The 15,555-nt window shown below is 37.9% G+C and overlaps 1 pseudogene; it reads right to left on the reverse strand.

Annotated features, from left to right (window-relative positions):
* Positions 1-354: 354 nt before the first annotated feature.
* Positions 355-6,583, reverse strand: LOC121486688 (annotated as a pseudogene).
* Positions 6,584-15,555: the final 8,972 nt, after the last annotated feature.

Genomic DNA, 15,555 nt, shown 5'->3' on the forward strand with positions numbered 1-15,555 from the left:
AGAACGGACCGTGGCTTGTTCTGGCCGGTCTCCCCTTTCCGACGAGGCAGGGCCCACTGGCGGACGGGACTCTGGCCGCCGCTGCGGAGCCTACACTAGGCATGTTTCTCCCTTCTGTGCGTTCAAGTGTTCTCCTTTTCTCGTATTTGCAACGATTTTAAAAATGCATTGAGTTTTGGGTTAAACACCAACCACCCAAATGGGTCTCAACATAGAGGAAGCGCCCAGGGGAGCCGTGCCAGGCGGCTCCCGGAGGCCCCGTGTGCCTAAATCCCTTCTCAGCATTGCACAGTGGGTCGATTCTCTTGGCACAAAAAAAAAAAAAAAAAAAAAAAAAAAAAAAAGCGCTGAGTCCTATTGCATGGGAGTACCAGAAACTGCCTCGTTGGGAACACAAACTATTTGCATCAAGTAAAAACCCGGCTGAAGCTGCAGCTGCACATTTACAGCGTGGTGAAGGGCACTGTGCCGGACCACGGGGACCGCTTCTGGCACTGACACCACAGGAGGGTAGAGCAGGGTGCAAGGAGGGCGTGAGGTGACCTGAGTGTACCAGTTCCTGTGGCGCAGGCAGTGCGGCTCCAGCTCGTCGGTGATCTCAGCTGCGTCGGTGGCGCTGGGAGGCCCTGCTTGTGGGCCCGCACCCGCACCTGCACCTGCACCTGCACCTGCACCCGCACCCGCACCCGCACCCGCACGGCAGGACGGCATCCCTGAGCTCCTCCTCCGCCAGCATCCCCCTGAGCTGCCCACGGCCTCGTTCACACGCTCTCGGTCGCTGCTGTCACCCACAATGATGAGGCTGGGCGCATTCCAGAAGCAGCGGCACCGCAGAGGCCGGATCCCGGCCTGGCCACCCAGGGTCCCCACGGGGAAGCTGATGCTCCTGCGCCCCACGCTCTCCGCCTTGCCGCCTCCGGTGGGACTGGTGGTCGCATCTCCCCCGCTTTAGGTGGTACCGGATGGCGTCTTCCCCGCAGCATCCGGGCCCCGTGGCAATGCGCATTTCTTTTTTGCCAAAAAGGCCCTTGAAGAGGTTTGCAAAGATATTTCCCAAGGTGTAGACGGGTGGGAGCAACACGGGCCAGAGGAACCCTCGGCGGCCACGGCGAGGCTACTGCTCCCACCTAATATTTATTATATTTTCATTCAGTTCAGTGTCTTCTGAAATTTTCCTTGAGTCATCTTCTTTGACCCATAAATTATTTAAGAGAGTGTGTGTTTTCCCCCTAGCTTTATTGAGGTGTAATTGACAAAATTCGTATATGTCTGGGTTTTACAATGTGATTTTTTAAAGGTATACAATTTGATGACTTAATGTACTTATACATTATGAAATGATTAGTGCAGCCAGTTTGATCAGTACATTTGTCAACTCACATATGGTGTGTGTGTCTGGTGAGAGCACTGTTAGCATCAAGTACACGATACAGTATTATTAACTCCAATCACCATGCTATACATTGAGACGTCAGAACTTAACTCATTTTATAGTTGGAAGTTTGACTAACATCTCCTCATTTCCACTACCCAGAAAAGCCCTGGCAGCCATTGTTCTACTCTCTGGTTTTACAAGTTGGACTTGCTTAGATCCCACATATAAGTGAGATCATACCATATTTGTCATTCTTTGATGACTTATTTGACTTAGCGTAATGTCCTCCAGGTTCATCCAACTTGTTGCAAATGGCAGGATTTCCTTTTTGTGTGTGTGTGTGGCTGAATAATATTCCATTGTATATATCCATATCTGTCTATCTAATCACATTTTTAATCTATTTGTCTATAGACACTTAGACAAATAAATTAGGTTGTTTCTATATCTTGGCTATTATGAAAAACGCTGCAATGGATGTGGGAGTACAGACATCTTTTCAAAATACCAACTTTGGGATCCCTGGGTGGCGCAGCGGTTTGGCGCCTGCCTTTGGCCCAGGGCGCGATCCTGGAGACCTGGAATCGAATCCCACATCGGGCTCCGGTACATGGAGCCAGCTTCTCCCTCTGCCTATGTCTCTGCCTCTCTCTCTCTCTGTGACTATCATAAATTAAAAATAAATAAATAAATAAATAAAAAATTAAAAAAAAAATACCAACTTTATTTCCTTTAGATATATACCCAGAAGTGAGATTTCGATCATATGGTAGTTCTATTTTTAATTTTTTAAGGAAAGTTCATGTTGTTTTCCATAAAGGTTTAGATTTACACCAACAACAATGCCCAAAGATTCTCTTTCTCTGCATCTTTTCTAATACTTGTGATCTCTCTCTTTTTTTTTTTTTTTTTGATAGCCATCTTAACAAGTGTGAGGTGATATCTCATTGTGGTTTTGATTTGCATTTCCCAGATGATTAGTGATATTGAGCACCTTTTCATGTACCTCTTGGCCATTTGTATGTCTTCTTTGGAAAAATATATTTATTCAAGTCCTTTGCTCACTTTAAAACCAGGTTATTTGCTTTTTTGCCATTGAGTTGTAAGAATTTATTATATATTTTTCAATATTCACCCCTTATCAGATAGATGATTGCAAATATTTTTTTCCCATCCCATAGGTTAGGTTGCCTTTTTATTTGCTGATCATTTCTTTTGCTGTATGGAAGCTTTTCAGTTTGTCATAGTCCTATTTATTTATTTTTGCCTTTTCTGCCTGTGCTTTTGGTGTCATATCCCAAAAATTATTACCAAGAATAATGTCAAGGAGATTTCCCCTCTGTTTTCTTCTAGAATTTTTACAGTTTCAGGTCTTATGTTTAAGTCTTCGATCCATTTTGAGTTAATTTTTATTTATGAGATGAGTCCAATTTTTATTCTTTTGCATGTGGATATCCGGTTTTCCCAACACCATTTAATGAAAAGACTATCTTCTTCCTATTGGGTATTCTTGGCTCCCTTGTCAAAGACTAGTTAACCCTATATGTGTGGGTTTATTTCTGGCCTCTCTACTCTGTTCCATTGGTCTATATATCTGTTTTTATGCCAGTACTAAACTGATTTGATTACTATAGTTCTTTAATAATGTTTGAAATTGGGAAGTGATTTAAATGCCTCCAACTTTGTTCTTCTCAAGTTTGCTTTGATTATTTGGAGTCTTTTGTGCTTCCATATGAATTTTAGAATTTTTCTATTTCTGTGAATAATGTCATTGGACTTTTGATACAGTTGTATTGTTTTATTTTAATGTTTATTATTGGAGTTCGATTTGCCAACATATAGTATAACACCCAGTGCTCATCCCGTCAAGTGCCCCCCTCAGTGCACCTCACCCAGTTACCCCATCCCCCGGCCCACCTCCTCTTCCACTACCTCTTGTTCGTTTCCCAGAGTTAGGAGTCTCTCATGTTCTCTCACCCCACTGATATTTCCCACTCATTTTCTCTCCTTTCCCCTTTATTCCCTTTCACTATGTTTTATATTCCCCATATGAATGAGACCATATAATGTTCGTCCTTCTCCGATTGACTTACTTCACTCAGCATAATACCCTCCAGTTCCATCCACGTTGAAGCAAATGGTGGGTATTTGTCCTTTCTAATGGCTGAGTAATATTCCATTGTATACATAAACCACAGCTTCTTTATCCATTCATCTTTCGATGGACACCGAGGCTCCTTCCACAGTTTGGCTATTGTGGACATTGCTGCTAGAAACATCGGGGTGCAGGTGTCCCGGCGTTTCATTGCATCTGTATCTTTGGGGTAAATCCCCAACAGTGCAATTGCTGGGTCGTAGGGCAGGTCTATTTTTAACTCTTTGAGGAACCTCCACACAGTTTTCCAGAGTGGCTGCACCAGTTTACATTCCCACCAAGAGTGTAAGAGGGTTCCCTTTTCTCCGCATCCTCTCCAACATTTGTCATTCTCACTGGTGTGAAGTGGTATCTCATAGCGGGTTTTTTTTCTTTAATATTTATTTATTCATGAGAGAGAGAGAGAGAGAGAGACTGGCAGAGGGAGAAGCAGGCTCCTTGCAGGAAGCCCCAATGTGGGACTCGATCCCAAGTCTCCAGGATCCAGCCCTGGGCTGAAGGCGGGGCTAAACCTCTGAGCCACCCAGGCTGCCCCTCTCAAAACCTCTCTTAGCGGTTTTGATTTGTATTTCCCTGATGGCAAGTGATGCGGAGCATTTTATCATGTGCTTGTTGGCCATGTGTATGTCTTGTTTGGTGAAATTTCTGTTCATGTCTTTTGCCCATTTCATGATTGGATTGTTTGTTTCTTTGCTGTTGAGTTTAATAAGTTCTTTATAGATGTTGGATACTAGCCCTTTATTTGATGTGTTATTTGCAGATATCTTCTCCCATTCTGTAGGTTGTCTTTTAGTTTTGTTGACTGTTTCTTTTGCTGTGCAGAAGCTTTTTAAGTCCCAATAGTTCATTTTTGCTTTTGTTCCCCTTGCCTTCATAGGTGTATCTTGCAAGAAGTTACCTTGGCCAAGTTCAAAAAGGGTGTTGCCTGTGTTCTCCTCTAGGATTTTGATGGATTCTTGTCTCACATTTAGATCTTTCATCCATTTTGAGTTTATCTTTGTGTATGGTGTAACAGAATGGTCTCGTTTCATTCTTCTGCATGTGGATGTCCAATTTTCTCAGCACCATTTATTGAAGAGACTGTCTTTTTTCCAGTGGATAGTCTTTTCTGCTTTGTCAAATATTAGTTGACCATAGAGTTGAGGACCCATTCCTGGGTTCTGATAGAGGTTGCATTGAATCAGTAGAACACTTTGGTACAGATACTATCACACTATTAATTTCCAATTTATAAACACGGGATATTTTTCCATTTACTTGTGTTGTCTTCAGTTTCTTTCATCAATGCCTTATAGTTTTCAGTTAAAATTATTCCTAAATATTTTATTGGTTTTGATACTACTGTAAATGAGACTATTTTATTAATTTCTTTTACAGATAGTTTTTTTGTTAATTTATAGAAATACAACTGATTTTCATACGTTGATTTTGTAGCCTCCTACTTTAATAAATTCATTTATTAGATCTAACATTTTTTAGGTGGACTCCTTAGGGGTTTTTATATGTAAGATCATGTCATCTATAAACAGAGACAGTTTAATTCCTTCTTTTCCAATTTGAATGCTTGTCTAATTGATCTGGCTAGGACTTCCAGTAATATGTTGAATGGAAGTGGTAAGAATGTGCATCCTTGTCTTGTTCCTGATCTTAGAGAAAATGATTTCAGTTTTTCATCGAGCATAATGTTACTTATTGGTTTGTCGTATGTGGTCTTTATTATGTTTTAGTATATTTCTTATATTCCCAATTGGTTGAGAGTTTTTATCATGAAAGGATGTTGAATATTGTCACATCCTTTTTCTGCATCTATTGAGATGATCATGTTTTTCTTTACTCTATTAATATGGTTGTATCATGTTTATTGACTTATATATGTTGAAACATCCTTGCATCCCAGGAATAAATCCCACTTGATCATTGTGTATAATCCTCTTAATGTGATGTTGAATTCCATTTTCTAGTATTTTATTGAGGTTTTTGTATCATGTTTATTAGTGTTATTGCCTTGTAATATGTTTTTCTTGTAGTGCCTGTTTTGTTTGGCTTTTATATATGAATGATGCTGGCCTCATAAAATGTGTTTGGAAGAGTTTCCGCCTCTTCAATTTTTGCAAGAATTAGAGAAGGATTGCATCAATTTTTTAAATGTTTTGTATAATTCACCCATGCTGCTCTGGTCCTGGGTTTCTCTCTTTTGGGAGACTTTTGATTATTTATTTGATCTTAGGAGTATGTTTTTAAGTTTTCATATGTTTGGAGACTTCCTGTTATCTTTCTGTTATTGATTTCTAGTGTGATCCATGTGGTCAGAGAAGAGTGTCTGAGTGATTTCAATTTTTTTTAATTTGATGAATTTTATTTGATAGCTCAGAATATAGTCTTTCTTGTTATATATTCCATAGACACTGGAAAAGAATATGTATTCTACCATTTGTGGAAATAGTTAATAAATGTGGATTAGATTCTGTTGGCATATCATGTTATTTTCTTTTATATCTTTTCTGGGTTTTTTTGGGTCTAATTTTCTATTAATTGTTGAGAGAGAGGTATTGAAATATCCAAGTATAATTTTGGATTTTCCTATTTCTCTCCGTTCTGGTAGGTCTATTAGTTTTTGCCTCACACATTGTTCTGCTTTTTTGTTTGGTGTGTACATATTTAGGATTACTATGTCTTCTTAGTAGATTGACTGCATTATCATTTTGTAATGACCTTCAGTCTCCAATAATTTCTTTTTTTTAAAGATTGTTATTTATTTATTCACAAGAGACACAGAGAGGCAGAGGTTGAAGAAGGAGCCAGATGCAGGACTCAATCCCTGACCCCAGAATTATGTCCTGAGCTGAAGGCAGACATACAACCACTGAGCCACCCAGGTGTCCAGTCTCCGGTAATTTCTTTTGCATTGAAGTCTTTTTTTAAAAAAAATCTGATGTTAATATAGCCACTTCTGCTTTCTTTAGTGTTTCCACGAAATACCATTTTCCATCTCTTTTCTTTCAACTTACCTTTATCATTGTAATTTGAATGAGTTTCTTGTAGTCAGCATACATTTGGTATTTGTTTTTTTAATCTACTTTGCTATACCCTGTCTTTGAATTGGAATATGTAGAATATTCATAATTGATGAAGCTATTAATATATTAAGGCTTATGTCTGAGCCATGTTATTTTTTTGTTTTCTGTTTGTTTTTTTTTCTATCTTTTTTCCTGTTTTTTTTTTTTCTCTCTCTTCCTTGCTAATCCTGTAGGTAACATGGACAGTCTTAAGAATTCCATTTTGATGTATCTATTATGTTTTTGAGTATCTCTTTGTATAACTTTATTAGTGATTGTGGTAGGCATTAAATTAAATGGATACAACTTATCATAGACTACTGGTTTCATACTTTTGTGAGTTTGCATGGTGTGTAGAAACTCTACGTCTCTTTATATCCTTTTCTCCTCTTTCATTCATAATTATCTTAGGTATTTTCCCATCACACATTTAAAATCACATTGGTATTATAATTGATATGCAACCCTTGAGCATAATTTAGAAAAACCAATAGGAGAAGGAAATTCTATTGTGTTTGTCCACGATTTTTTGCTTACTGTGTGTTTTCTACCTTCTTGATGTTCCAAGATTCTTCATTTTATCATTTTCCTTTTGGTTAGAGAATTTTGCTTAGCCATTCTTTTAGGGTAGTTATACTAGAGAGAAATTCTTAACTTTCTTTTTCTTAAGAATATTTTGATTTCTCCTTTATTTCTAATGGATATTTTCAGCCAATATGGAATTCTGGATTGATTTTTTTTTTTTTTTCAGTACTTGGACATGTCCCATTTCCTTTTGGCTTCTCATGGGGAATCTATTGCCATTCAAATTGTTTTTCCCCTTACAGAGAATATGTTATTTCTCTTTCATTGTTTTTAAGATTTTTTTTTTTATCTTTAGTTTTCAGAAGTTTGACTCTGATGTGTCTGGGTGTAGATATTATTGAATTTATTCTGTGTAAGATTCATCAATTACTTGAGTCTGTAGGTTTATTTCTTTTCCCATATTTTTATAAATTTTCAGCCATTATTTCTTTGAGTACTATTTTTAAATTATTTTTCTCCTACTCCTCTATAGGACTCCAAGGACACAATTGTTTTATATACTTTTTATAGTCCTACTGGTCCCTGGGACTCTATTTATCTTTTGCTAGTTTATTTTCTTTCTCTGGTTCAGATTGGGTTATTTCTACTGTTTTTCTTCCAGTTAACTTTCTGTTCCTTTTATACTACTATTTAAAACTTTTTTTTGGTTGCAGATTTTTTTTTTAAGTGGGTTCCATGCCAAGTGTGGAGCCCAATGTGGGGCTTGAACTCGTGAGCTGAGATCAAGACCTGAGTTGAGATTGAGAATCAGACACTTAGGGAGTGTCTGAGTGGCTTAGATGGATAGGTATCTGACTCTTGATCTCAGCTTGAGTCTTGATCTCAAGGTAGTAAGTTCAAGCCCCAGCTTGGGCTCCACACTTGGCATGGAGCCTACTTAAGAAGCTGATACTTAACTGACTGAGCCATGAGGTGCCCCTGGTTGTAGATTTTTTTTAATTTTTTAAAGTATTTTTCATTTATTTGCTGAGACTCTTTTTTTCCTGAGAATTTGTATTTTTTTGTATGTTTCAGTCATTGTTTGTTGAAACATTTTCAAGATGGCTGCTTTAAATTTCTTGTCAGATAATTAATTCTAACATCTATGTCATTTTGGTATGATGTCTACTGATTGTCTTTTTTAAAATCCAAGTTAAAATATTCCTGGGTATTTGTAGGACAGTGGTTTTCTTTAAAAAATGTACGGTTTGGGTATTATGTTATGAGACTCTGATCTTGTTTAAACCTTCTGTTTTAGCTATTTTCCTCTGACACTACTCTGTCAGAGGAAGTGTGGAGAGTACCACCTTAGTACTGTAAGGTGGAGGTAGATGTCCATGTTCCATTGACACCTGAGGAAGAGGTGACTCTCCTGTTACTGCTGAACAAGGGTTATGATTTCTGGCTCCCCAGTAGGCCTGAAATGATACTGATCCAGCTGATGGGGTTAAAAGTATTTCATTATGCTACCCATGTGGCCATTGCTAAAGTAATGAGTGAAAAGGCCCTCTGAGGGCAGTTGAAGTCCTAAGTTTCTGTTAGGCCTCCTCTAATGTCATCCCAGTATGGAGTGGGTGGTGTACCTCATTGCTGATGGATGTGGGTAGAGATCTGGGCTCCCTATGTGGTTTCCACCACCATTGCAGAGGTGGGATTTTATGAGCAGGACTCTGTATTGAGCCAGGGTGAAATTTTCTGGCTCCCTTGTTGGCCTTCTCTGATGCCTCCCTGGTGGGGATCAGGACATGGGAGTTTGAAGTTACTTGTTGTCTGAGAAGGGTGAAAGTCTAGGCTCTCAGCTTAACCCTTGATGGCCTGGATAGGGTGAGGCTACAGTTTTTTCCTGTGGTGTTTGGCTTGAGCAGATTGATTATTATCTGAGAGTTTTCTTGTTAAGTTGCTCTTCTCTTCTCTTGTTTTTTTTTTTTTTTTTTGGGGGGGGGGGTGACAGTGAAATAGGTTTTTTCCTTAGGGTTTATTTTGTCTGCTACTATTGGCATTTCTATGTTGTTGGCTCCTTCCATTCTAAGTTTGGGATATGAGGCAAAAAGAAAATCCAGGGAAGCCACTACTACATTGTTCCTTAAAAATTGAGATGTCCAGCCGGTCTACCTCCTTTTCCTCACCTTTCATAGTCCTCTTAGGTTTGTTTTATATATAATGTGTATGGATTTTAGTTGTATTCAGCAAAAGGAATAGTTATACTTAATGGGAAAATCACATCTACTCCACTTTCCCACAAAGATGAATTAAAAATTATGTATTTTCCCAATTGTCCTATGGCAAAGCAAAAATTACACAGGAAGAAGTTAAACAGCCAAGAAATACATTATTCAAGGCTATTGCAACAGGGGAGAGAGAACAAAAGTTAGAGTTTGTGAAAGTTTAAAAAAAGAAAACCCAAACAAATGAGTAAGCAAACAAAAAAAAGCAGAATCATACCTGTAAACACAGAGAACAAACTGATGGCTGCCATAGGTGTGGGGCATGGGGAATGGGTAAAATGGATAATGGAGAAAGGGAGATACAGGCTTCCAGTTATGGAATGAGTAAATCACAGGAATAAAATACCTGGCATAAGAAATATGGTCAGTGTTAATGTAATAGTATAGTATAAAGTAAATAAAGTATTTCTTGTAGTCAGTGAAAAAAGTTATAGCTCAACTTCAATGAAACAAAGGGCTGGAGAGCTTTTGAGAGCTGGAGTTGGGTGAAGGTGGAAGGACATCTGAATGTGCTAATTGACTTTACACAAGCAAAAGAAAACTTTCTCATATCTTTATGACAGGAGGTATTTGACAGCTTGGGCCAAGGCAGTCACTGAAGTCAGCATCCTGTTTTCACACAGAAACTGGAAGATAGGGATGCTATCTTCCTTGAAATTGTACCTCAAAGGGATAGTTCCCAGTTCCTTCAGGAAGACATTCCTGGGTTATTAAACTGTCAAGAGGCTTTTAAAAAGAATTTACATCTCAAGGGGCAGAGGAAGAACTCATAATTACAAATTTTCTAAAATAAATGTTCTAAGAAAAAAGGATGTCAGAGATCGCAGTTAGGAAAAGGTCCATGTACACCTCAGTCAGGTTGAGGGTAATGCTAAGGCTGCCTTGGTCACCTATTGGAAATAAGTGCCAACCATCGTTTAGTCATAGGCATAGCTGTTCCTCCTCTCTGTCTCTCATATGCACATTTCGTTAATAATGTGCATAAATATCAGTATCATATATTGTCCTTCCTCCTTCCATTCAGTCGAAACTGGGTTGTGGTGCCTCTAATACGCAAGAAGAAATCTTGTTATATACCATACCTACACCAATAAAAGGTAGCTATAACAAAACAAACTTGTAGGTGAATATTTATCAGAGCCATTTCATTGATTCTCTTTATAACCCTTGTGGTTTCTGGTTTGACTCTGTTCCTTGGATATGTGCTTTCTGATGGGCATATTCAAATGTGTCTGCATTTTCTTGAATGATCTATGATGATTCTATTATTCTACTACCTGACTTGATCTTGCCTATCACATAATTCAGGGACTCTGATTCCTGGTTGAATATCCACACTGATTAAGTATTACTTTACATCTGGTCATTGACAGGACTTTTTTTTTGTAGGAGGAGATACTAACAGTCACGTCCACCACCTTTCCCACCACATGCTAACGACTAGGAAAGGAGTGTGAGTGGCAGAGGACACCGAGATACTATCATTTGCTTTTTACATTTCTAGACATAATCTGTAATCTAACAGCAAAGTTTATTTTACATGGAAGAATGGGATTTAGTAAGCAATGACCATGTATTACAAAGTTTTGCAGATCTACTTCTTCAGGCAAAGGAAGGAAGCAAAGACCCAGAATATGTATATGCACTTCTTATTGAATTTATTATTCAATATGGATATTGGCAGCCTGAAAAAACAAACATCACACATATCTCAGAATCCATGTTCATCTTTTAGTTGCTGAAAAGGATTGCATTGTTTTAAAATAATGAGCTTGAGTGGTGTCAAAATTGTTTAGATCTTCTCCCTCTCTTGGGCTTCCTTAAGAAGTGAATGATTCATAGAAGGGCTTCTTCCACAGAAGAAATTTTCATAAACTTATAAGCTCAAAAGCCAATGGTACAAAGCAATACACTTTTGTGTTTCAAGTGACTCTCATATAGCAATTATTATAAAGACAGAGAAATCTTTATTATGCTGTATTAAGCTAGTATTGAAGGAAATGGTAGACATTTATTTTGTGTTTTAATCATGCTAAAAGGGTATCTTCTACATATTATATCTTTGATCATGATTTGGTATCTGATATATTTAAGTCTATAAGGAACAGAAACTAAGCTTATTAAAATGGGATTTGGTTAATATAGCACTACCCTATCTCACTAGATGGTAGTATGACAAATTAGACCATCTCTGTACTGTAACATTTTCAGGATGCAAAATGCCCTCCATGCAAAGATGATATATAAATTTAAGGTATTCTTTTACAACATTATATGATTTTCTAATCTTAACACATACACTATTAAAAGTATCCAGCAAGCATTTTGCTATTATTATCCCAAAGTTCCCTCAGTAGAATAATAAGTGGTAGAACCAGGATTTGGAACAAAATTGTCTCCCCACAGAGCCTGAGCACCTTACCCTTATACATTATGTGCTCAGCTGGAATGTAGATTTGGAGTGCAATGAGTCCAAAGATAGGAGAGAACTTTACGTAGGCCTGGGGTAATATTAAAATAAAATATGCTATAAGAAAACATGTCCTAGACAAAGCTGAATCTTAACTGTTATCTTGTGTCAAGTTTTTGATTTACAAGTATGTGGTTGAAAATTTAAAAATGTGCCTACATATTCGGTATTCAAAGATTTTCCCATATATCAATTTTATTTCTCTACAAATGGGACTTTAAGGAGATGCTGTTGATTTACATATTCTTTCCCTGCCTCCAGTTTTAATACCTACAAGTGGAAAAGGTTGGAATAAATGTGTGTTGCATTTAGTTTTTCCCATGTGTAATGATCTTTATCCCATAATTTTAAAGTATGAGGAATATTCAGTTCATCTAGAAATTGGAATTCCAACTGCTGAAAGCCTCTTTAAAAGCCTTTTTCTTTATCACTTTATCACTCTAGATTAGAAGTGATAAAGAGGAAATTAAGACTTGAGACTCTTCCTACAGGCACAGGGTTGTGAGTGTTGTGTCCTTCCTTCCATTAAACTTAGTGTTCTTTACAAAGAAGAGACATGCCCAACTAATTTGCATTCATGGTGTTTCAGAGCGATTCTGCTCTGGTGTTGACTCATCTATAGATTGCTGTACAATATCCTATGTCATGAAATCCTTGGGAAAATGTTCAAATGGAATCTGAGAACCTCAAACTTTCCTGCCATAATTTCCTGCTCTTGGGAATAGGTGTGGCTAAGAGATTATGACCATTATTCTTAAGCAGAGAATGCCTTATGCCTCCTGCTCTTTCCTAAAAGCAAGGATGTGTATTCATATGGAAAGCATGAATGACATTTTCAAATGTTTTGCTTAAACACAATTTGTTTAGAAATCCTAATTGCTTTCTCTTTTTAATATTGCATGTTCATGGGTAGATTAGGGGAAAAATTAGCACTTTGTGTTCCACATGAGGTAAAAGGAAGTTATTGGATTCTACCAAAAAAGCCCACAACTGTGCCCTTAAACAAATATTTAGCCTAAAAGATTAGTAGAAGCTCCATTTCATTAGGGGTTGATTTACAAGCCAGGGCCAAACCCAGGTCATCAACCCAATTCCCAAGGAAAGCCTGATCCTGAGTTTAGGAATGTTTAGATTTTAGAAAAGTCATCTATTGGGGCAGAGGGCTAGAGGCAGCACAGGATATGTAGTCAACTATCCAGCTAAAAATGTGCTTATCTATGAAAAATAAAGTCATGTCAATTTTCTGTAGCTATTGTTCAATATTTTTAGGTGAGGTTGCTATCTATAAATAGTATCACATGGGAAAACCTGAGGTGAAGGCAAGTGAACAATTGTTTTTATGGCCCTTCAGTCAGTTTTCAAACCAATTCCTCCCAGTCTGGGGGACCGACTGCCTACTAGGCTGAGGCATCTCTTCCCAGCATCCATTACTCACCCCTGCTACCAGTTGTCCATTACCACGTTGAGGAGAGGCAAGCATCTATTCCAAAGAGCAGTGGTTATATGCCCTGGTTCTTCCACTTTCTACTTCTGTGCTTCCAGCTTCTTGGTGTCTCAGTTTCCTTAACGATAAATTGGGGGTTTTAATAGTGCCTGCTTCACAAGATAGTAACGAGCTAATAAGGTAAAGGCCTCTAAAACAGAACCAGGTGCAGGGTCAGGCACTTAGTAAATATCGACTTTTATTTGCTGGCATCACTTTCCTCTGCCATTGTTGTTCTCCATAAGTTGAAAGAATGGGAGGTTAAGATTGAAAGGAGCAATGACTCCTCTTGGGGGAACTTTAACACATAGAGAAACTAATGCTTAGAGATATTGTATACGTTTCCTGGAATTACAGTTAGAGATGGAAGTGGCATTAAAAGCTGTTTCTCTTCCAGATCCTGTGGAATTTCAATGAGTGGATGGTGAAGGCTGGAGCAAGACTCTTTATCTTCTTCCCTTCATGCCCTGTCCTACAGCAAGTGTAGCAACTCACAGCAACAGGGTCACTTGCATTGGTGTTTTAGGATTACTGGTCAGCTTTGCAGCAGACACTGATGTCTACAGTGATACTGTTGGCTAATTTTTAATAGATTTTGTGGCCTGTGAAATGCCCAGTTCTGTGAATTAAGTAAAAGTACATAATTCTTAGTGTAATCTCCAAACATGGATGGGGTATTTCTTTTTCAGTTGCATAGAGAAAATAGAAAAAGTTGAGATCAACTGAAAGTTAATTTTAAAGAACTACATGAGTCTTTGCAGTTTCAAAATTCTCAGAAGGACTTAATTCCAACTGCTAAACATTAGTGATTTCTCAATTGGTGTCTGGAGTCTTTAAAGAGGCTAGAGCTTCTTAGAAATAAGCAGGTGGTACTCACAATAGAGCATTAACAGTCGGTGCTGCTTTGTCTCAGTTTCTGTTACTGAAAAAAAAAAAAGATCTTTCTCTATGATTCCTACTCAATATCTCAAGGATTATGCAGGCAGGGGAGTTTTCCACATACTTGCAAAATGCCCTTCAGACTCTTTAAATTTAGGGTTTTTTAAAGATTATTTATTTGAGAGAGAGAGAGAGGGAGCATGTGCACAGTGCAGGGCTGGTATGTAGAGAGGGAGAGGGAGTCTCCTTAAAGTGGGGGGCTTGATCTCAGAATCCCAAGATCATGACTTGAGCTAAAACCAAGAGTTTTTTCCTTATCAACTGCAACATGCAGGTGTCCCTATATTTAGTTTTTTTTAAGGTTTTATTTATTTATTCATGAGAGACACAGAGAAAGGCAGAGACACAGGCAGAAGGAGAAGCAGGCTCCCCGTGGGGAGCCCCATGTGGGACTCGATCTTGGATCCTGGGATCACGCCCTGAGCTGAAGGCAGATGCTCAACCACTGAGCCACCCAGGCATCCCTATATTTAGTTTTTCTGTAAAAATATCAAGAGGGGTTTATTACAGTTTTATGCAGTAAAATGGGAAATAATAATATGATGAAACCATCTTGTAATATTTAATAAATGATATTATGGCATTCTAGTCTGAATATGGCTTTGGGGAGAGTGAGACACAGCACATGCAAAGTATGCATACTTCAATTGGCAATTCACAATACATGTGGAGGTTACAGCTTGAGAAATGGGCCTCTAGAAAAAAAAAAAATTAAGGCAAGCCAGACTGCTATGTGAGAATAATTATATCATGTAATTTGCATGCAAATATAGTTAAGCTGAAGAAATAATTCTAAGTTATTCATAGCATAAGGTTGACTTCGTATTGCCATTATTCCCTACATAAAATATATGCTATAAATCGTGCTTTTAATGTAGAGAATAGCTGAGGTGAAGATACAGTTTTCTCTGAGATGTACAAAATGCAATTGAATATTCCACGTTGAGAGAGGTAATTCTCAATTACAGCATATTGGAATTACTTGATAATCCATTATATGTAAGTAGTTTAAGCAAAATGTGCCTCTTTACAACAAATTAACTTTTCTTCAAAGGATGTATTTCTACTCTTTGTGTAAGGTAATAACTATTTATTTATAAACTATAAAACATATAGCACTGTTATGCCTACAGCACTCAGAAATTACTAGGCTATATATTCATTAAAGAGAAGTAATTACTTTCCAGATATCTTGCCTACAATCTTTTATTGACCTCATAATGCAATTGCCATGCTTAATAGATTGATGCAGCTGTTTATGCAATTCTTTTCACAACATATGAGTTTG

The sequence above is a fragment of the Vulpes lagopus genome, chromosome 1 (assembly GCF_018345385.1).
Source record: "Vulpes lagopus strain Blue_001 chromosome 1, ASM1834538v1, whole genome shotgun sequence".
NCBI classification, from domain to species: Eukaryota; Metazoa; Chordata; class Mammalia; order Carnivora; family Canidae; genus Vulpes; species Vulpes lagopus.